This window comes from Mauremys mutica, chromosome 2, assembly GCF_020497125.1.
Source record: "Mauremys mutica isolate MM-2020 ecotype Southern chromosome 2, ASM2049712v1, whole genome shotgun sequence".
NCBI lineage: Eukaryota > Metazoa > Chordata > Testudines > Geoemydidae > Mauremys > Mauremys mutica.
The window spans coordinates 61,678,859-61,700,390 of record NC_059073.1 but is presented as its reverse complement, the minus strand read 5'-3'; the positions used below and the strand labels follow the sequence as shown (position 1 = coordinate 61,700,390).

General features: G+C 41.9%; 1 protein-coding gene across 1 annotated transcript in view; it reads left to right on the top strand.

Moving 5' to 3' along the window:
• Window positions 1-10,997: 10,997 nt before the first annotated feature.
• The window catches only part of LOC123363732 (extracellular sulfatase Sulf-1), a 286,538-nt gene continuing 276,003 nt past the window's right edge, over window positions 10,998-21,532 (top strand). The window contains exons 1-2 of the mRNA XM_045005041.1: window positions 10,998-11,061; window positions 11,934-12,100. The gene's annotated coding sequence lies outside the window, so the exon portion shown is untranslated. The remainder of the gene's footprint in view (window positions 11,062-11,933; window positions 12,101-21,532) is intronic.

The window sequence follows — 21,532 nt, the reverse complement described above, 5'->3', positions numbered from 1 at the left end:
CGTCTATGCATGATGATCCAAGTCACACCACTTCAGTAGTCTTCTGCTCTGCTATTTACTAGCCATCATTAATCCAGTTGGTTGGGCCAGAAAACTGCCTTAAAAGAAAGACTGCTCTGAATGTTTTCTGGGAGAGGAAAGGAGAAGAAAGCCATCCTGCAGGAAGGTCTACATCTGGCTCTTCAAATTTACAAGTTTAAACCCTGCAATTCCCTTTCTCCACCATTTTAGTGCTACTTATTTCTAATACTGATTATCTGAATGGTAATAGACAGGAAGTCAGAGAGAGAGAGAGAGAGAGAGAGAGAGAAATCAATGTGCAGGGGACAGGAGGGAAAAGAAAGAGGCACTAGAAGGGATTATTCCATAAAACTGAACAGCTGGGAATGGACTGCCCCTTGGGGGACACTGAGGAGAAAGGGAAAGGAGTAAGGCATTGGGAAAATTTGGAAGGGGGGAGATCATAAATGGGAACTAGGGTAGGAGGCTGTACTGAGAGGGAGACTTCATCTTAGTGTTTGGGAAGGAAACAGGGGTGACTGGAAGGAAGACACCACAGTGCCGCCAACCCCAAACATTCCAAAATTATGAGATTGGCTTAAAAGCATATGATTGTATAAAATAATTATTTTTTTTATTCTTTGGGTACCTTCTGGTTTCTGAGCCCTTAGGGTACACTTGGTTTATGTTTTGAGTCTTTTCTCTCATACCCTGAGGGTTAGAAACTTACTTTGTCTTCACATGAAAGCTGAGATTCTCACAGTCACAGGACTTCAGGAGCTGGGGCTTTAAGAACAACAAATATGGCAAGACTCATGATAAAATCACAAGAGTTGCCAATTCTGTCAGTAGGGGGTTCCAACATGTTAGGGGCCTGAACCCCAATGCCATTATATGTATCCAGTGTGTTTCCAGAAGCCCAAACAAACTGTTGTGTGACCGTTAAAAGTGCCATGCCTCCTTTCCAATCAACCTGCCTCCCGAATGCCTAATTAGACATTACAAACTCTGAGACAGGTGAAGATTTAAAGTTCAGTTCTACTCTGAAAAGGGATTATGTAAAAATAGCAACTTTTGTTCCACAGATCTTCTCAGTCAGATCTGATTCCTTCAGTGACAACAAATAATTCATGGATTTCCCCCTCCCCCCTTTTTTAATCTCCTGCTATTCCTTCTGAGCCAAGGCAGAGAGGAGAGAATGAGTTGGATTCTATCCCTCCTGCATCATCACCAACAGACTTGTTCCTATGGTGTTCAGTGATCACTCTGTGCTTGAGGTGCTTGGAAGAGCTCTGCTTTATTCTGGGTCTGGGTCCAACTAGCTGTGCATAACAAGAAGAGCTTCACAGAGGCTTGCTGAGGCTCTGTGTCAGGGAAGCTCAGCCCTGAGAGGCACAGCCTCCAGTACCGCACCAATCAACTACAGCTGTGCAAACACGTTATTGAGAAAAGGTGGTTTTGCACAAGTGGAAAAGTGGGATGAGCCTTTCACTTATGATTGTGCACAGGAAAGAAAGAGTGTAGCTTTAGTCTCAGAGAACAGCCTGTATTTACATAAGAAAAAAATTCATTTTTTCTTGTAAATGGCACATATTTTGTATGGAAATCATTGAGACACAATCAGTGTGGAACCTCCATGGTGCCATTTTTACAGAGTTGCTTTTCCAGAATAGAAACACATTTTAATGAGATTGGGATAAGACCCATTATTTCTCTGCTTTATCTTTCCTAATGGTAACATTTTCACTGTTTTCCGCTATAACGTATCCTAAAATTGTAAGCTGTATAATACATTCAAAGGGATTTTTTTTTCACATTACTTAGCTGAGAATAGTTTTGATCTTCTGTTTCTTCTTATTCTTTTCATCTTTTCTGTATATCAAGCCATATAAAATACTGATTTGACTGGGAAGAAGTTTCTGCATGATATAACTTCCTGGAGCTCTAATAAATGTAGTGACAATTACAGTTGACATTTCTGACATTGAAAATAGCCATTATCTGCCAGAAGCATGAAGCTATGGCATTCACTTTGTAAGTACATTTTAGAAACTTCAAAAGTGGATGCAAAGTTTGCATCCTTATTTAAATGCTAACTGTAGAACCATCAAATACAGACTGAGCGCCACTTCTTTAGATACACAGAAGGCAATTTGTAAGGTAAGATTTTCCTTTTTTGGCAGATCAATTGCAGTTGCCAAAATGAACATCTGTTAGTTTGGATTGATCATTAGTGTGTTACAGAGGTTGATTTCCCACACATGTTTAAATAATTAGCAGCTTCAAAACCAAAACTAATCAGGCAACTCTTTTGGTTCCAGTCTACCATGCCTTCATGGCTATCTAGTCTACCACTGTCTTCAATCGAGATATTTATCCAGCATAGTAATTGGGGGCTGCTGTAAAACTCTTCTATCAATAGCAATGTTTGAAATATGTGCCTTGCCCTCCTGCTGTTCAAGCATTGCAAATTGGCAAATTATATGTGACAGACTGATTATGATTTGTCCTTTTCATGACGGGAACATGTTTTTCCTCACCATGGGAAAACAGCATTTGAGTTCATCAAGAGATCATTCTAAGCCTGTTTAGCTGTTATCTTGGAAAATGTTAGTCTGTTTTAACATGTGGCTATAAATGTGTTCCATTATATTATTCTGTAATTGATATAACCATCTCCATTTATTAATACATTGTTATATAAACGTTATAAAAAGCCTGTAATTGTATATTAGGCATGACGGCTGTATTAATGACTGGTATGTCTCCTAGACTAGAGGAAAATTAAAAATATGTGGAGTTGAATTACTGCTTTCTCCCCCCACCCTCCTATCCCCAGGCTGGTGTGTTACAAAAGGGAGACGTTTCAGGGAGCAGTACCCCACCCACCCACTATGGCTTGAAGGGGAAGTGGCTAGCTTGCTGTCAGTAACTGTGATTGCAGCCCCAGTGGGAATGCTTTGGGTGCTGAGGGAATGCTGGCTACACTTGTTCAACTTTTGCAGCAAAGGGCACCCCTTCCCAGGCACTCCCCAGGCCTGTTTCTGTACTATGCCTCTTGGAAAGCACACTGGCTCTTCCCCCTCCTCAGTGGGGTTCAGGATCATGAAACCATAATTGAGCCCCTAAAATATAGCTGTTGTCAGCCATTGACAAAATATCTCATTTTGTCACATCGCTGGCTGAATGCAATGATATAGCGTATGCCTCTGAAAAAGAAAGAAAGAAACTCTATTAGCCATCTCTCTCTTTTACAAATACTGCAGTTCTGTAAATCGCTTGGCTAACCTGGATCCTAGTGAGCTAATACAATGAATAGCATACTCAAAACCTCATTACTCACCATCATTTGCACGTAATACAGCAATATTAGATATTTTAGGATACTATTAAAAATACGCATTTCAATATTTTTAAAAGAACCTGTTCAGGACTACATGTATGAATAACTCATTGAATTAACTAAGCATATTTTTGCAGCCATGATAATTAGTTAATTATCACATAATTAATCATTGTCCATAACACACACTTGTCTGCAGACTAAGCCTCAGCAATTGCAGTTAATCACATATTCCATGCTGAATCCTGAGTCTCAGTCAAAAGCACTCCATTGTAAGTTTACCTTGCAGCAGTAATTTGCTGTATACCTGGCTTTACGTGATGCTAACACTTGAGCAAGACATAGTCATATTTGAGTCTGTTTAGGTGGGCCTCTTAGGGCATTTCCACACAGCAATTTAACCACCTGTGGCTAGCCTGGGTCAGCTGACTCGGACTTGCAGGGTTCAGGCTGCAGGGCTGTAGAACTGCTGGGTGGACGTTTGGGTTCAGGCTGGAGCCCAGGCTCTGGACCGTCCAATGGGGAATGGTCCCAGAGCCCAGGCTGCAGCCCAAGTCCGAATACCTACACTGCAGTTTTACAGCCCCTCAGCCCAAGCCCTGTGAGCCCACGTCAGCTGATTCAGGCCAGCCACAGGTTTTTAATGGCTAAGGCTAAGATTTTGTCATGCATATATTTAGTGAAAGTTACTGACAGGTCACAGGCAATAAAGGAAAATTCACAGAAGCCTGAAACCTATCCATGACTTTTATTAAAAATATGCATGACAAAATGGGGAGCTGCGGGATCCCCCCACCACCCCAGGGGGCCACGGCTTGGAACTGCGGGATTCCCCCCACTCATGGCTCTGAGCTCAGGGCACCTTCCTTGCAGCGGCCGGGAGCTCCCAGGGGCCCTGCCACCCACCACGGCCAGGAGCTCTGGGGCACCCCTGCCCCCCCCAGCTCCCAGCCACCATAGGCAGTGAGGGGGACTCTGCACCTCCCAGGCACCACGGGCTCAAATCATGGAGGACTCTGGAAGTCCGCTTTTAATTTAGCTTTTAATTTTATTTTTATATGTATATGTATGAATATATATTAAATAATATCAAGTATCAGGGGGTAGCCGTGTTAGTCTGTATCCACAAAAACAACAAGGAGTCCCATGGAATCTTAAAGACTAACAGATTTATTTGGGCATAAGCTTTTGTGAGTAAAAAACCCACTTCAGGTGCATGGAGTGAAAATTACAGATGTAGGCATTATTATACTGACAAATGAAGAGAAGGGCATTACCTCACAAGTGGAGAACCGGTGTTGGCAGGGCCAATTCAATCAGGGTGGATGTAGTCCACTCCCAATAATTGATGAGGAGGTGTCAATTCCAGGAGAGGCAAAGTTGCTTTTGTAGTGAGCCAGCCGCTCCCAGTCTCTATTCAAGCCAAAATTAATGGTGTTAAATTTGCAAATGAATTTTAGTTCTGAAGTTTCTCTTTGAAGTCTGTTTCTGAAGTGTTTTTGTTCAAGTATGGCTACTTTTAAATCTTATAGATGTTATAGAATGTCCAGGAAGATTGAAGTGTTCTCCTACTGGCTTTTGTATGTTACCATTCCTGATGTCCGATTTGTGTCCATTTATTCTTTCATGTAGAGACTGTCTGGTTTGGCCAATGTACATGGCAGAGGGGCATTGCTGACACATGATGGAATATATAACATTAGTATATGTGCAGGTGAATGAGTCCCTGATGGTGTGGCTGATGTGGTTGGGTCCTCTGATGGTGTCACTAGAATAGATATGGGGACAGAGTAGGTAACGAGGTTTGTTACAGGGATTAGTTCCTGGGTTAGTATTTCTGTGGTGTGGTGTGTAGTTGCTGGTTAGTATTTGCTTCAGGTTGGGGGGCTGTCTGTAAGCGAGGACTGGCCTGTCTCCCAAGGTCTGTGAGAGTGAGGAATCGTTTTCCAGGATAGGTTGTAGATCGTTGATGATGTGCTGGAGAGGTTTTAGCTGGGGGCTGTATGTGATGGCCAGTGGTGTTTTGTTATTTTCCTTGCTGGGCTGTCCTGTAGTAGGTGACTTCTGAGTACCCGTCTCACTCTGTCAATCTGTTTCCTCACTTCCCCAGGTGGGTATTGTAGTTATAAGAATGCTTGATAAAGATCTTGTAGGTGTTTGTCTCTGCCTGAGGGATTGGAACAAATTCTGTTGCATCTTAAGGCTTGGCTGTAGACAGTGGATCATGTGGTGTGTCCTGGATGGAAGCTGGAGGCATGTAGGTAAGTATAGGGGTCAATAGGTTTCCGGTATATGGTGGCGTTTATGTGACCATCACTTATTTGCACTGTAGTGTCCAGGAAGTAGAGCTCTTGTGTGTACTGGTCCAGGCTGAGGTTGATGGTGGGGTGGAAATTGTTGAAATCCAGGTGGAATTCTTCAAGGGTCTCCTTCCTGTGAGTCCATATGATGAAGATGTCATTAATGTAGCGCAAGTAGAGGAGGGGCACCACGGGACAAGAGCTGAGTAAGCATTGTTCTAAGTCAGCCATAAAAATGTTGGCATACTGTGGGGCCATGCAGGTACCCATAGAAGTGCCACTGCCTTGAAGGTATAATTTGTCCCCAAATCTGAAATGGTTGTGGGTGAGGACAAAGTCACAAAGCTACGTAAAAGAATAAATGGACAGAAATCGGACATCAGGAATGGTAACATACAAAAGCCAGTAGGAGAACACTTCAATCTTCCTGGACATTCTATAACAGATTTAAACGTAGCCATACTGAACAAAAAAACTTCAGAAACAGACTTCTAAGAGAAACTGTAGAATTAAAATTCATTTGCAAATTTAACACCATTAATTTTGACTTGAATAGAGACTGGGAGCGGCTGGCTCACTACAAAAGCAACTTTGCCTCTCCTGGAATTGACACCTCCTCATTAATTATTGGGAGTGGACTACATCCACCTTGATCGAATTGGCCCTGCCAACACTGATTCTCCACTTGTGAGGTAACTCCCTTCTCTTCATGTGTCAATATAATAATGCCTGCATTGTAATTTTTACTCCATTTATCTGAAGAAGTGGATTTTTACCCACGAAAGCTTATGCCCAAATAAATCTGTTAGTCTTTAAGGTGCCACCGAATTCCTTGTTGTTTTTATTCAATAATATGTATATTAAAAGAATGAAAATATCTTAATAATGGTGTATTCATATAGGAATGTTATAATTATAGTACAAATAGTAATGATCATGAAGGTTTAACATTCTTGTTTAGTATGATGTTGCTATTATTTAGAACTATCAATAATAGTACTTTTTAGTCTTCTAAGTAATATATTTATTTGAGTGATACTAATTCAGATTTCAAGCACTGCCTCTACTTCAAAGCCCCTCACCACAAACCATAGATGTTCTCCACCTTGTCATTTTAGATCCACTCTGGTACATTTTCTCTTTCTACCATACTCATGGTGCCTTTATTATGATACCATACTTCCCTTGACATTTTATGGATATGGGATATAGAGACATATGATGTTTGAGCACCACCCCCCCTGTTGTCATCCATGACACACCAGAAGCTGAAAGACTTTGATGCAGCTAGTCCTTTTCCTCAGAGCCAAGCCAAGTATGTCATCTTGCTGAACATCCAGGCTTGAGTGACTGAAGGAAGAAGAGCCCTGAGAGTTGCGCTCAAACTAGTGCATGACATTGCTACCAATATAATGTAATGACATATGTAAACCCCACTGTCATTTTCTGGTTTTGCTTCTTGGTCTAACATTGCAGAGGAGATTTGAGGAGACAACACTGAGACATTTGTAGGAAAGCCAGATAGGTCACTGGGGAAGTACTCTTCTGTCTGGTATATTTCCAATGCTCACTTCCACTACAGTTGTCATTTCAACTGTAGAATTTTTCAGTTGACTAAATTAAGCCTGACCATATGTAACTAAATGTAATTGGGGAGTTCTCTGCTGTCATTTTGAAAACTACATGTTGAAAAATAGTAGCATAGTAAATGGAAATAGATCATGTTTTCCTGGGAATATTCTGTTGATTCAGTGAAAATTAATGTATCTTTACAATATACAGCAACATCAAATGGCTTTTAACAGCTTCTGATGTTTAGTATTTGTGTAGAAAAATCTTCTTAGGGCCAACTCCTTTTTTATATATAGTTTACAGTTTCTCTCTTGGGACTGTCTAGCCATTTAACTCCTACCAATGTAGATCTTTCATAGTCAAGAGTGCCAATAGAATGCTAAGCAGATACTTAGTACTCCTATCCATTTTCAACAGCACACCAGTTCATCCCCTTCCCCAGCCCTCTGCTGAGTGGAGAAGGAGGTCTTTACATTATCCAAGCTGTTCCCTGTGCTGGGGAATCTCAAGCTGCCCATCCGAGGCAGTGGTACTGGAGTGGCACAAAGAGCCAATAATCTGACCTGTAGTTCACTGTGTTTATTTGAAGGGGGAAACTATAATGAGGGTCTACTAGCATTCACAAATTAATTAAGATATAATGCATAAAAGTGAAATATCCATTGCAAAAACTTTTCAGGTAACAAGAAAAAAGTCTTCCCTTAAAGCAAAACTGTTATTGTTCTTTTTCAATGCAAGTGATAGAGGATGCTCTCAAGGAGATAAAAATATTTTTTTCCTCTTTTCTATGCAACAGATCAAAAGAAAATTGAGCCAATGTCAGATTTAATGAGCCATGTTGATGGGATGCATCCTGACAGAATTAATGCATCATTTATAAAATATTTCATAGGAAAATGATATCGTGGATCACATATTACTTTGATGTCTTGCAGTACTCCAGTTTATTAATATTTATGCAATGAGTGCAACAGTTACAAATGATAATCCCATACAGGCTGATGTCTGAGAGAATACAGTTTAGGATCATCATCAATGCTATGGTTACACTAAAAGCTGCAAGTCTGGGATTGGAGTTCAAGCCCTGGACGTGGACCCAGATTCTCTAAACTTAGAGTGCTATAGGGACAATGCACTCAGTCCCCAGAATCCTGTCTTGCTTTGCCCAGCCCAAGTGGTTTCGTAAGACTCTGGATGGAGACACATCCAGCATTCAGAAGGACAGGTCAGTCCAATGCAGGTCCTCTGAAGAAGGAAATAACTAGATTGTGTCATCATCGTACACAGCCACATGGGGAAATAATTTCTCCACAAACCCTCTCTTCAGCTGTGTAAGCCCTATTTGGATCCTGGCTCTTGATGCTGTGCATTTAATATTACACTTTCCCTGCCTTCTGCCATGCCCCAAATATAAGTGAGTAAAGAGGGGGCAAGGAGCAGGCAGAGCCATGCTGCATCAGTCCTCTGCAAGTCCCCAGTAAAAAAGGGAAGTGTTAAAACTGAACTCTTTTGTTCAGATACCAGTTTGCTGTAAATGCACCTAAATGCTGAATCACATCATATAGAAAACGTCTCTTAGTCTATAAGGTGCCACAGGATTCTTTGCTGCTTCTACAGAACCAGACTAACACGGCTACCCCTCTGATATGTGCTTCTAGTCACTGTTTCTAGCTCTGGGTCTACAGGGCACACTCACAGGCTCAGAGCTCTTGTCTTAGCCCTTCCTTAGGATGATTTAGTTGGGGATTGGTCCTGCTTTGAGCAGGAGGTTGGACCTAGATGACATCCTGAGCATGGGCGGTGAGTTATATACCCATGTGATGCCCGGGCACCAGCAATATTCAGAGCCCAGGGGCCCAGCTCCACCAATGTTTGGGGCCAGGTCTCCCTCCCCAGCCCCACCTGCCTCCCCCCCCCCTGCACCTCCCCCAAGTGTCCCCTGGCCCCCCCTTGCTGGCCCCGTGAACGTCCCCGGGGCCTGGAGGGAGCAGAGTATCCCTGCCTCTTCCGTGCAGCTCCATGCTGCCTCCCTGCAGCAACTGCTGCCGCTAGGTCCTAGTGCCCCCATATTAACTGCCAGGGAAGACTGACACTGAGCCTGCCCTTCCACCTCAGACCCTTCCCTTTTCCAGCGGGACCCTCCATCAGCACAGCCTCCACTCCGACCCCCTCACCTGCAGTCACCGCTCCTGCCCCATGCTGGGCAAGGAGGCAGCCCCATCCCCCACCCCCAGTGAGGCTACAGTCAGGGGCAACAGCAGGGGAGGAGGTGCATGCAGCACCCCACTGCACCCACCATGTGGGAGGTGAGGGAGATTCCTGGAGCTGAGAAGGGCCCTAGGAGCACATGCAGTGACAGTGGTGGGGGTGAGTGTGCTGCTGGGGGGGCGGGAAAGGGGGGCTTCTCCCCCAGATCTTGCTGCTGCTGGCAGAGAAAGGGCTGGGGGAAGTCCTGCCCTCTGGCCCCTGTCCCGGAGCAGCCTGCCTGCACCCCAAACTCATCCCTAGCCCTGCCCCATCCCAGAGCCCATACCGCCAGCCAGAGCTTTCACCCCCCCACCACACCCTCTACCCTAGCCCTGAGCCCCTCCCACACCCCAAGCACCTTATCCCCATCACAGACAGAGCCCTCATTCCGCTGCACCCTAACCCTCTGCCCCAGCCCTGAGCCTCTCCAACACCCCAACACCCCCAGCCCCAGACAGAGCCCTCACCCCCAACACCCCTACCCTCTGCTCTAGCCCTGAGCCCCTCCCACACCCCAAACCTCTCAGCCCCAGAGCCCTCACCCCCTACACCCCTACCCTCGCCCTGCGCCCTTCCCACACCCCAAACTCCTCAACCCCAGTCCCAGCCAGAGCCTTCATCCCTCACACCCTAACCATCTGCCCCAACCCTAAGTCCCCTCCTGCATCATGAACCCCTCATCTCCAGCCCCACCCCAAACCCAGCCCCCCCCACAAACTCCCTCCCAGCCCCTGCACCCCAGACCTCCTCCCCCATCCAAACTCCCTCCCAGAGCCTTGGGCAGGTATGGGGGTGGCATTTAGGCAGGGGGGACAGAGTTTGGGCAGGGGGGAGGTTCTGGGCACCACCAAAATTTCTACAAACCTGCCGCCCATGATCCTGAGGTCCCTTCCAACCCTGATATTCTATAATTTTATGATTCTATGTGGGACTCCACAGTCCAGCCACCCTATACCTTGAAAGCAATGCTTCGGATGACCTTCCAAGCTGCCCAGTTGCTTAAACATGCTCTCTAAGTTGAGCCTAGCTGTATGCACTCAGACTTCTAGTTCAATGCCTTTGGGACAACATGATAAGAAAGCAAGGGACACAGGCTTAGCCAAGGAATTCCTTAACCACAGGCACTTTACTCTTTAAAAAGCAGTGAAGAGTTACAAGTCTTTGCACAATAACAAAAGTCATGAGCTGCACCTTCTGCCAGTATGATCTCTGCCTTCTATACATCTGGGGTCTTCTCTGTGTTTCAGGCTAGGCAGAGTCCCTCCTGCCTCTTTCTATCCAGCCTGGTCTTCTTGCATGTGGTGACAGACAGTCCCTGACTACACAGCACAGCCTCTCTCTTAAATACAGTCTCTCTCTGTAACAGGGTGCTGGCTTAAGAGGCACTGAACCAGCCCCTGTTAGCTCAGAACCTGCTAGAGTAGCTCCCATCAAGGGCAAGGGGCTGGAGCTGGCAGGGTGTGGCTCATTAAAGGAGCCTGAAAGCAATCACCTGTGAACCTGCTGAGAGGAAGGCCTATAAAGCTAGCAGGAAGGAAGTAGGAGGGGAGGAACAGGAAAGTGAGGAGTGAGGGCCTGTTGCTCCCAGCTGCTGTAAGAGTAAGCTGTTTCCTAAGGGGCTACCTGACTGGTATTGAAGTGTATCTAGCTGTATATATGTGGTGGTGGGAAAATACTGGGAAATAAAAGGGCACTAGTGATGTGTGAAAGAGTGGTCTCCAGCAAATTTGTACCATGAGAACAAAGCGCTCATCTACACTCTCCCTTTACCCATGTGCCCAGGCTGAGAACCTGCAGATCCACCAGCCACACTGGTGTCCCAGTGTAAAAAAAATCCATTGTTTCATAGGGTTGGGCCAGCAGCTGAAAGACAATCCTAGTGTATGGCTCCAGGTTGCTCTTTGATGGTAGGATGGGGTATGTACCCCACACAGACAATGTATTACAGTTTGTGGTTGCAACTCAGAAAATGTTGCACAAAATCCCCAGAAGACTATGTCCATGATAATCAGGATTTCATTGGGGACAGCAGCAAAGGAAAGAAGGTACTAGTGTGCAAGTGCTGTAGAGTTACGTTGTTACCCCAAGGGGAGTAAGGTAATGCTTCAGAGAGGAAAATACTCTAGAAATGGTAGGGGGAAAGATAGAAAAGGAAAGCCCCTTTTCTCAGAAGAGCAGAATCTGCTCCCTTCTGTGTCTGCCACCAGTGGATTTAGCCTACAATAAGGGTGTCCCTCCCTCCTTGTGTGATGTAATAAAAATGAAGACAAGACAAGGTAATATGGTGCAAACAAAGGTAAGTGTATTAAGGGTAAAGGTACAGAAAAATGGGGAGAAGAAACACAAACTTAACCATACAGTGATTCAGTGACTGGCTTTAGGAGCTTGAAGCTCAGCCCCACAAAATTTCCCTTGGCATTCAGAAAAACAATAAATGAAACCCCAATACAGAAACCTTTCCTATGATTTAGGCGCAGTGGACGCAGCATACAGGTGCAAAGCCCAGGACCTTCTACTTTCTGGCTGAGTTAGAGCCTTCGAGGAGGACAACTGGGGAGTCCCAATGACTGCTGGATTTCGCCGCAGGCGTGGAGACCCTCTGGGATGATGGACACCAGGAAAGCAGGACCCTCCACAGGTAAAATGGATTCAGTTCGCTGTGGCAGGGATAGTGATGACAGGCTTCTCCTTTCTCAACCTCACTGTAGGATAGATGGTACTCTTCTCTCTAGCTCTGGAGCGTTAGGAAGACCTGACCATGCACGCGCTGCTGCTGGAATGGACAGCCCTGTGCAGGCTCTGAACAAGACCTTATATAATCTCTAAGGCAGGAAAAGCTGGTTCAGTCCGGTTCGAGCCAGAGAACTCCAGTGTCTAAGATGCAAAGAGTCCTGTGGCACAGGACTCTTTGCTGCTTTTACAGATCCAGACTAACACGGCTACCCCTCTGATACTTGAGTGTCTAAGTTGTAAATAACTTTGCTTACAAAGATGGAGTACAAGAGTTATAGTTCATATACTCCATATTAAATTCTATTGAAGCCAGTGATTAACATTACTTCAAAATACATTATTAAAATACCTAATTGAACATATTAAACAACGCTAACATTTTTTTATACCTAACAAAGTATTACCTTATTTTTATGGTAAATATGTGTTTTGGGGTGGGGGGAGGAAATGTAGGCCTTGTGCCAGGGAGAGGTACATGAAATGCACTGACCTCTAAACCAGGGGTTCAATAACAAGGATACAAAGCTTAAACTAAGATATGTCATTTTTATAGATATAATAAATATTGAAGTAGATCCCACATTCTTCTCTAAATAGGAAGTATCAGAAAAAAATCTTCTAACTACAGTGTATATATAAAGCGAAAACCCTGATTTTTGGACATCTGCATAAAACTCAAAAATTGCTTAAAAAATAACCCCTGAAAAATGAAAATAACCTGTGGAAAAACAGAGGTCCTAATTATACTTTTGGTTTTGGGATTTATTGGTGAATTCCAGCAGAGAGTCTCACAAGTCCTGTTCCTGAAAGAAGCATAATTTAGGAAGGCTATGGGAGATGCCTTCTGACACAGGCTATAGTAGAAAGAAGTCCAGAGAAGTAACAGCGAATGGTCTGAAGCAAAAGACCTTAGCTACTGGTTAAAGGATCCCTGGACTGGAACCCAGTGTAATGGGAGGGATTGGGTTCCTACCAGCCACTGGGATGTCTATACCACATGACCCTCAGAAAGAGGTAAGGACAATTGAGAGCTCTGAGAGGAGAGTGTGAGGACCATGTGGCCCAGAACTGAGGCTAAACACCTTCGTAAGGACATAAGACTGTTGTTTGTTGGACTTTCTCTGAACCTGGAAGAGGTGGGGCTAAAATGTGACCTGGACAGAGGGCTGAGTCATAAGAAGTGGCAGACCACTGCAAGGCCAGGGGATGCTAGAGAGGAGAGAGCTGCTATGCCTCACCTAGACACAAGGGGATGAGACAGCGGTGAGTCCACCCTTCTACAGATGGCTTCTCTGTGATAGTCTTTCAGGAAGCATGCTTGACATCTAGCTGGCAGAGTAATCTCTGGAATACGCTGTAATAACCTTGCCTTGTTTGTTGGCAAGGTTAGACATGTGTTTAGCACATAATATAAAATGGAGGTCCTAATACAAAATGGAGTTCAAAAATTTAATACAGCCATATCTTACTCGGTCACAGAGAGCTCCAAAGGAATTGTGTTTCTGAGGCACAATGCCTTCCTGGAGTTCCCCCAGGGCACTGTAGCTACATGCTGCTCCATACTCAGAGGTTTACCTAAAGGTAAAATCTAGCCCAAAATAAAAATTCTAGGAGACCTCCCAGAAAATAAATACCAATATTGATGTTCACCATGACAATAAATTCCCTAACAGTAGTAATGGCTAGATCATATTATGTTCAGTTGTTCACTTCAGAGCAGCATACAAAAGTACAAATGCTTTCTGAAACTTATCTACAACTTTCATTAGGCAATCTCCCAAATTCAGTTTTTCATGGTGCAGCATTGTTTTTGCTGCATCAGGAAATAGTGCAAGAATGGCCTTTCGCACATTGTTTAGTTACTTTGCCTGGCCTTAGCAACGCATTACCCTTCCATTCCTCCCACAATAAGTACCTTCCTCTGAAGCATCTAACTGCTGTTTGGAGACAGAATACTGAGATAGATGGATCATCCAGTATTTCATTTAGTCTTGTCTATACCATGTGCTCTGGGAAAAGTGGGGAGGGGATCTCATACTAAAACTGTCTAATTGTTCAATATTATACAAGAGGGACAGGAATTTACCCTGACCTCAGCTGGCAATCCCCTCTTTGCAGGTTTTCTCATTCTTATAGCTCTGGAAAAAAAAAACTTGCTCCTTTGAACAAGTTAAAAAACAGACTATTAGTCTACATGCTCTACTAGTAAGGTAAATATGGCTTCTCTCTTTCCACAATATACATCATGAAAATAGATGCAATCTTTGGGATTTATGTAGACAAATTTGGCAGCTTGTTAATATTTTCTTGGACTGTGAAATGTAATTTGAATTTAGGACTCACTAAGAACAATGTCTTTTTTAATGTTATTTTAGAAAGTCAGACATTTTAAAAGTTTTTATTGGACAGTTTCTTGTACGTGGTTTCTTACTTACAATGACTGCCATTTAAAAGGAAAATTGTGCAGAGATAAATTTCTCACTATGAAATTACATTGTAGGAAGATAAAAATATTGAGACCTACAAAGTCAATAATTTGGTAAGATAAACATTTTCTTTAAAACCTTGTTGTAGAGCCTAAGGGCTACCTCCAGCAAATTAATCTGCATGGAGCTTTATGAATTGGGCTATCCTTCAGAGTGTGTGTGTGTGTGTGTGTGTTTGCCCATTCCTGCCAAATTGGAAATGAATGATAACCAGAATGTCTAATGATTACTGAGGTGTGAAGAGTTCTTTCTGAACGTGTTAAACAATCAGTGTTTGAAACTAGGGTCTCAAAATCCCTCTCCACTTTGTCATAGCATGGCATATTAAACTTTGTTAGACATACGTTCACTCTTTTACAGATCCCTCTGGGAAATATTACTGCATAATACATGTTTTGTAATATATTACAAAACATACATTATTGTAGCATACAAAGAGCTACTAGCTAAGAAAATAAGATGCCTAAAATTCTGTTAACAAGTACAACATATGCCTCTGAATTCATTCAGAGATACAGTACATACAACTGGCAGCTGCTTAAAATTCAGAGAGAGGTTTTAAAAAAAAAAAAAAAACATAGGCACAGTCATTTGGTTACCTTCACATTTTTTTCCTCTGAAATATATAACATATTTCTGTGAATCGAAAAATAATCATCGAATGGCATTTCCCAGAATCATTTGGTCTTTTGCTGTGTTGGCTAAGAAACAGAGCTCTGTTGAAAAACTATTTGAATGGTACAGTACATAAGTTCTCATCGGAGAAAGGGGAGTAGGGAATGAGTAAAAGCTGCATAGCTGAGAAATCCATAATGTCTGCATTGTGAGGAGCAAAGTCCTGTTTTTCCTTTCATTTTTCTCAACAAAAAAAAAGAGAACTGAACCTCTTGATTTTTGGCATTTTTTGCATCCACCTTATTGATGAATAGCAGCAATTAAAACTGATTACTAGACAGGGTATATGACTAAACATTAAATGGCAGCATGTAATTTTAGAGGAGCCCATGAAGATAAAGTATTTTTTTTTAAACCTCTGGATGGGAAATCCAATTACCTTTTCTTCAGTTAGTGGAGGATGGACCAAATTCATTCTTAGTTAAGGCAACGGAGTTACACTGAGTTGTGCTAGGGAGGAATTTGGCCCAAAATAATTATACACCTCTACCTCGATATAACACTGTCCTCGGGAGCCAAAAAATCTTACCGCATTATAGGTGTAACCGCGTTATATTGAACTTGCTTTGATCCACCAGCCTGCACAGCCCCGTCCCCCCGGAGCACTGCTTTATCGTGTTATATCCAAATTCGTGTTATATCGGGTGGCGTTATATTGAGGTAGTGGTGTATATAGTCATTTACTGTAAATGGGAAGTTTGGGAAGGAGATATAATGGTTACCAAGAAAGAATGCAATGATTTTTTTGTTTCTGGTCATTTTTGGAAGATGTATACATCTTTATTGAAAAACAAATTAAAATGTTGATATTCCTACAGTAGATTTTGCTTGGTTAAAAGAAATCTATTTATAAAGTGAAGTTGCATGTGTGAGTAAAGGTTTTAGACAAAATTTTGTTCAGAGGGGCTTTGCATATCATATTAATAGCAAACAGGGTATATAGGGCAATCCTATGGGGTTATGATAGAGACCCACCCTTCCACTTATCTCCAGTAAGTGACATTGATAGGAAAATGATCACAAATGTTAATTTGTGTATATTTCCTGAGTAGTGCTCAAAGTTTTCCTCCAATTCTTGCGTCTCACAATATCGGGTCATTTTACATACCCTCTTGTACTGATCAAAAGCAACCAGAAGTTGTTGTTTTCACAGGAAGTCAGTGGAGATCACACAAAATGAGAGCGTAGAAAATTAATGACATTCATAAGTTTATTTTGGATTTTAACCATATTTTTGTTGAGTGCAAATTGGATCTTGTCCAATATTTTAGGTTACTTGATTTCACTAACTAAGCATGTGCTTGGGAAGGAATTTTCCTCCAGGGCAGATTGGCAGAGACCCTGGGGGGTTTTCGCCTTCCTCTGCAGCGTGGGGCACGGGTCACTTGCTGGAAGATTCTCTGCATCTTGAAGTCTTTAAACTATGATTTGAGGACTTCAATGGCTCAGACACAGGTTTGTTACAGGAGTGGGTGGGTGAGATTCTGTGGCCTGCATTGTGCAGGAGGTCAGATTAGATTATCATAATGGTCCCTTCTGACCTTAAAGTCTAAGATTCTATGCCAAGAAACTTAATTCTTCCTGTGGCCAGTTGCCCCATGGAGCTGGAACACTTGATGAGAGGATTAAGTGTAAAAGAGGTGTCAGGTTTATGATGGTGGAGGCTAAGGAATAGTGAAGCCTTGCTTTGCCACACCACTTCCCTCCCCTATTCTCGCCTGCCATGTCCAATCCCTGCCCAAGTATCCTTCCTCCCTTTGCCTCTGCCAGGTAGAGGTGGTTCCAACACAGGCGCAATGAAAGCCGCCTCCAGATTTACACTGACAGATTCCCCCTACACAGGGAAAATTCTCCAGTTCAAATCTCCAGCTGCTCTAAATCCAGGTGAAACAAAGTGAACTCGGCAAACCAGAGAATCCAGCTACTAGTCTCTAATTTCTGTTAAATATATCATAGTTTGGGCTGTAATGCAGATTAGAGCTTTCCGGTATGCTTGGAAGAGTAGGATGTCTTTTTCTTCACCACTGCTCACTCACAAAATCGCAGAAACAAAAGATGTAAAGACCTGTTAGTCATCTAGTGTATGCTCTCGCTACTACAAGTTTGTATGCCAATGAAGTGTCTACATTGTCCAGTCCATATTTGACTGCATTAGACACAATCATCTGTCTCTACACATCCTCTGATCTATTTGAGCTAATTTTTTGCACAGGAACATCTTACTGAAGTTCTTTCATTAGACCTTGAACCCTAAACTCTTTTTGTGTTAACTAGGTGTTACTCTGAGCCTTATAACCATAGAGGAACTCTACTATATAAGATGACAATACTTTTAATGGACTAAAAAGACCACTTGTAGATGCCATTAATAAGTTATAAAGCAAGGATCCTAATTTTTTTCTTTTCAAGAGCTTCCCACCCAAAGATTATATTGTTGTCAATGATAGAGCAGAAAGCTGTATGGTAGGCTTCTTCCTTTTATCTGCCTGCTTGCCTGCCTATCTCTCTTTTCTAGACTGAATTTTCCTTAGAATAGGTTTCCCAGTTCAGGAACTAGCCCAGGCTAACTGGAACTTCTAAACACTCTATAAATGTATGGGTTTATACTGTCCTATGCCATTCTATATCTTACACTAATTATAATTAGAGTGAGGCATAAATGGACAAAACTGGAAAATGTAAATGATTAGTCTTAGAAAACAGCAAACTTCAAAGGCTAATGAAAATCATACTGTGCTTGTTATATATATTTAGTACTGTAAATGGTTACAATTATAAATTTATGAAAAATAAAAATACATTAACCAGCATTCATGAACTATATGTTATTTGTTTAAAATAAGTGCTCATTTTATACTGAATATTAGGAATATTACTAATTCTGAGGTCTAGTAACCTCTGTAAACATCTCCTAAGAGGAGCTATGGAAGCCATGGTTCCTGAGTTTCTTAAAACAAGACTGAACGAAGCCCTCAAGAAAAAAAACTGCAGTGAATATTCTCCATTGGCAAAAGGATGGATAAGATAAAGGTCTATTCCATCATAGAATCATTAGGGTTGGAAGGAGCCTCGAGATCATCTAGTCCAACCCCCTGCTCAAAGCAGGATCAATCCCCAAATGGCCCCCTCAAGGATTGAACTCACAACCCTGGGTTTAGCAGGCTAATGCTCAAACCACTGAGTTACCCCTCCCAAACTTTAACTACTAAGATTCTACTATTCTGTATAATATCTAAGTGAGTTATATATGTCATGATATATGTCACTGAAGGACATTCTATAGGAAAGGTAGCTCTCAGCAGGAAAGTGAATGCAGTTCCCCTCCTGACATAGGGTTCTCTGAAAGTTAGCTGTTAGATCCTAGGATGGCTGACAACCTCCTTTCTGCATAGGCAGAAGCAGGTATTGATCTGGGGAGCATGATCTTGGCCACTCTAAGGTAAATCCCATTAGACAAAGGATAGGGCTCTGAAGGAAAAGTTTTTCTTGTTTTTCTTAGTTAGCTCATCCACTCTCAAATTTGTATAGAAGATATTTCAATCCACACAATCTGGTGGGCAGAATTCATGAATTCAGGTAAATACTTGCACAGACAGCAATACTAACAGAGCATGGGAATTTGTTTTGAGGTTCAGTAGCTCAGTAGTTTCTCTGGAGCTCTGTACTGGCAGAAAAGGAAGATGCTAACTACTCTAGCAACTTGCCCTGTAATCTTTAGACTGATGAATGCTGTGAGTGTGTATAGTAATCAAAATGCATGAAAGATGATAGAATATTTTTCCAAATATGCTGAAGGATGTAGAAATAGAAAACATTTATCTCCAAGTTGTATGCATCCCAGTTTATGGAGCCCTTCATCCTGCCAGCCTTTGACTGCCTTCCAATAAAATCAATGAGAAAATTAAGTCTACACATTCAACTATCAGCCATTTTCTAAGAAATTAACTTCAATACTTAGATTTGCTTCTAATAGCCCACAAAGAGTAGGTGTAAAGAGAATTATTGGGGTAAAGAATGCTGTAACTCAAACTTCATCCTAAATATTATTGGTATGCTACATTCTACAAAACATTCATGGCCACTGTGGGGAAAAAATAAGGGGCATCTCGTTGAAATACGATTTACTGGAAAATAAAATTTTGATTTTAAAAAAAACCCTTCCAGAGTCTGTAGGGGTTGTTCTGTTTTCCCCAATTTATAACTAGACAGTGCTTCATAACAGCTTTGTCTGGTATTTTGCTCTTTCATTGTCATTTAATGCCCTATGGAGCCTTGAGTGGTGCATCAGGGTGAAACAGCCAGCTTAAGAACTGCCTGCCTGTCATGTGATTCAGCAGTGGTTTAAAAGAAGGGGTATGCTCTTTTTCCAGCGTGGAGACTCAAGGAGATAGGCCCATCTCAGGGGGATAACTTTCAGGCAAGGGCCTGAAAGAGGCATAGGTATGGCCCTATTCTTTCCTGGGTAGGTGAGGGAACCCATCAGCTTACAAGTAGCTATGACTTCACTTCTAGCTTTTAACTTCTCCAGACCATGAATAGATCTGAAAGGGAACTGAACTGATGATCAAATAGAGTAGCTCCGACGTTATGTCACATGCTGCTAGGAAATTCATCTTGTACAGCAAGTCTGACTTCCTTCAGAAAAATATTCTAACTGCATACTATATAGAGATTGCATGCTATTGGATTTGCACATTATGCCTTAGGGACTTCAACAGGTTACATCACTTTTTAACCAAAATGTATTTACTCTTCTCCACATTTGTACTTTGTACTTCAAAGACAGCTTTGCCCTGCTGAGGTGATTCTATCCACTTTCCTTTCTGGCTTGGCTTGTACATGACAACTGCAGTGCAAATTCATCAGTCCTTAAGAAAGATGTGAAACAGAGAACACAGATTTATGCTCCTTTTTCTTTAAGAAAATAAACTTTCTAGATAGAAATTCTGCCCGCAGCACATTTCATTCAAATATCCAAACATAGAGATAATGGCTGGTACTGTACATCATGCATTTTGTTCACTTTACTTGCATCTAAACCAGTGCTGACATTGTGGATGTCATAATTCATGCAAGTAACTTCTCAAGGGAATATACATTATACAGGCAATGCTGATGCCATTACATCTTTCTCAGAACAGTTTATTTCCTAATGATGTGAAAAATATGCTCTCTTCTCAATTAAGAACATGCCCCAGTTAGTAATTTAGACTGAAGTGAGAACAGGATGGAGCTCCTAGATGATAATTAATAAACATCCCAGTTACTATCTCTCCTAGGTTCACCTAATGCTGGTCAAAACATTTTGTAGAAATTTTCTTTTTGAGGGAAATTGGGTTTTCCACTAGGCAAAATATTCATGGAAAATGTCTAATATCCTTGAAAATATTCAGTCTTTCATCAGAAAACCAAAAACACCAGGCCAAAATATTTTCAGTTCTCAGTTTGCCAAAAACTGAAGATTTTTTGGGTTTTTTTCCAATGAAAAGTTGAAATTTTCATGGGGGTGGAGGGGAATTCCAGTCAGTTCTAGGCTCACCCACCCTCTCGTCTTCCTTTCTGATTAGTAATCTCTTCAGTGTGGATGATGTAGTTACCTAGAACTCTTGTGTGAGACAACAGCAATCCTATAAATTCTGAGTTCCATGAACTTTAACAAATTCCTTCAGTCTAACAAACTTTGAAATAAAAAATATGACTGAAACTTCAGTAAATGATCTCATACAGTTCCATATGTTTTCTCTAATTTGGTGATTATCAGGATATTTGAGTTATTTATAAATAATAATTTACTCAATTTAAAATCATTTTGTTCTTTTAACTGATTCATTCACAATCTAGTTTTTACAGTGGCAACTCACTGTAGTGACAGTTCTGGTATAACAAAATTAGGTTATGGCATAATGATCAGATAAAGCAGGAGGAAAGATGGGTGAATTTATAAGAAAAGAGTTTGTGTGCACACAGATCCCTTGGTAATCAGCAGTAATGGGAAAGAAAATTCAGAATGTAAACAAACATACACTACAAACAGTTTCAGATAAAATATATTTTATATTGTAAAGTTTGCAATGAAGTGTCTGTGGTCTTTTAAAGGCAAGAAGAATAACTGTTGCCAAAACCTTAATTTAAGTTGGTTTAAGTGCTTTTGACTTATTTCTAAAATTATTTTTCAA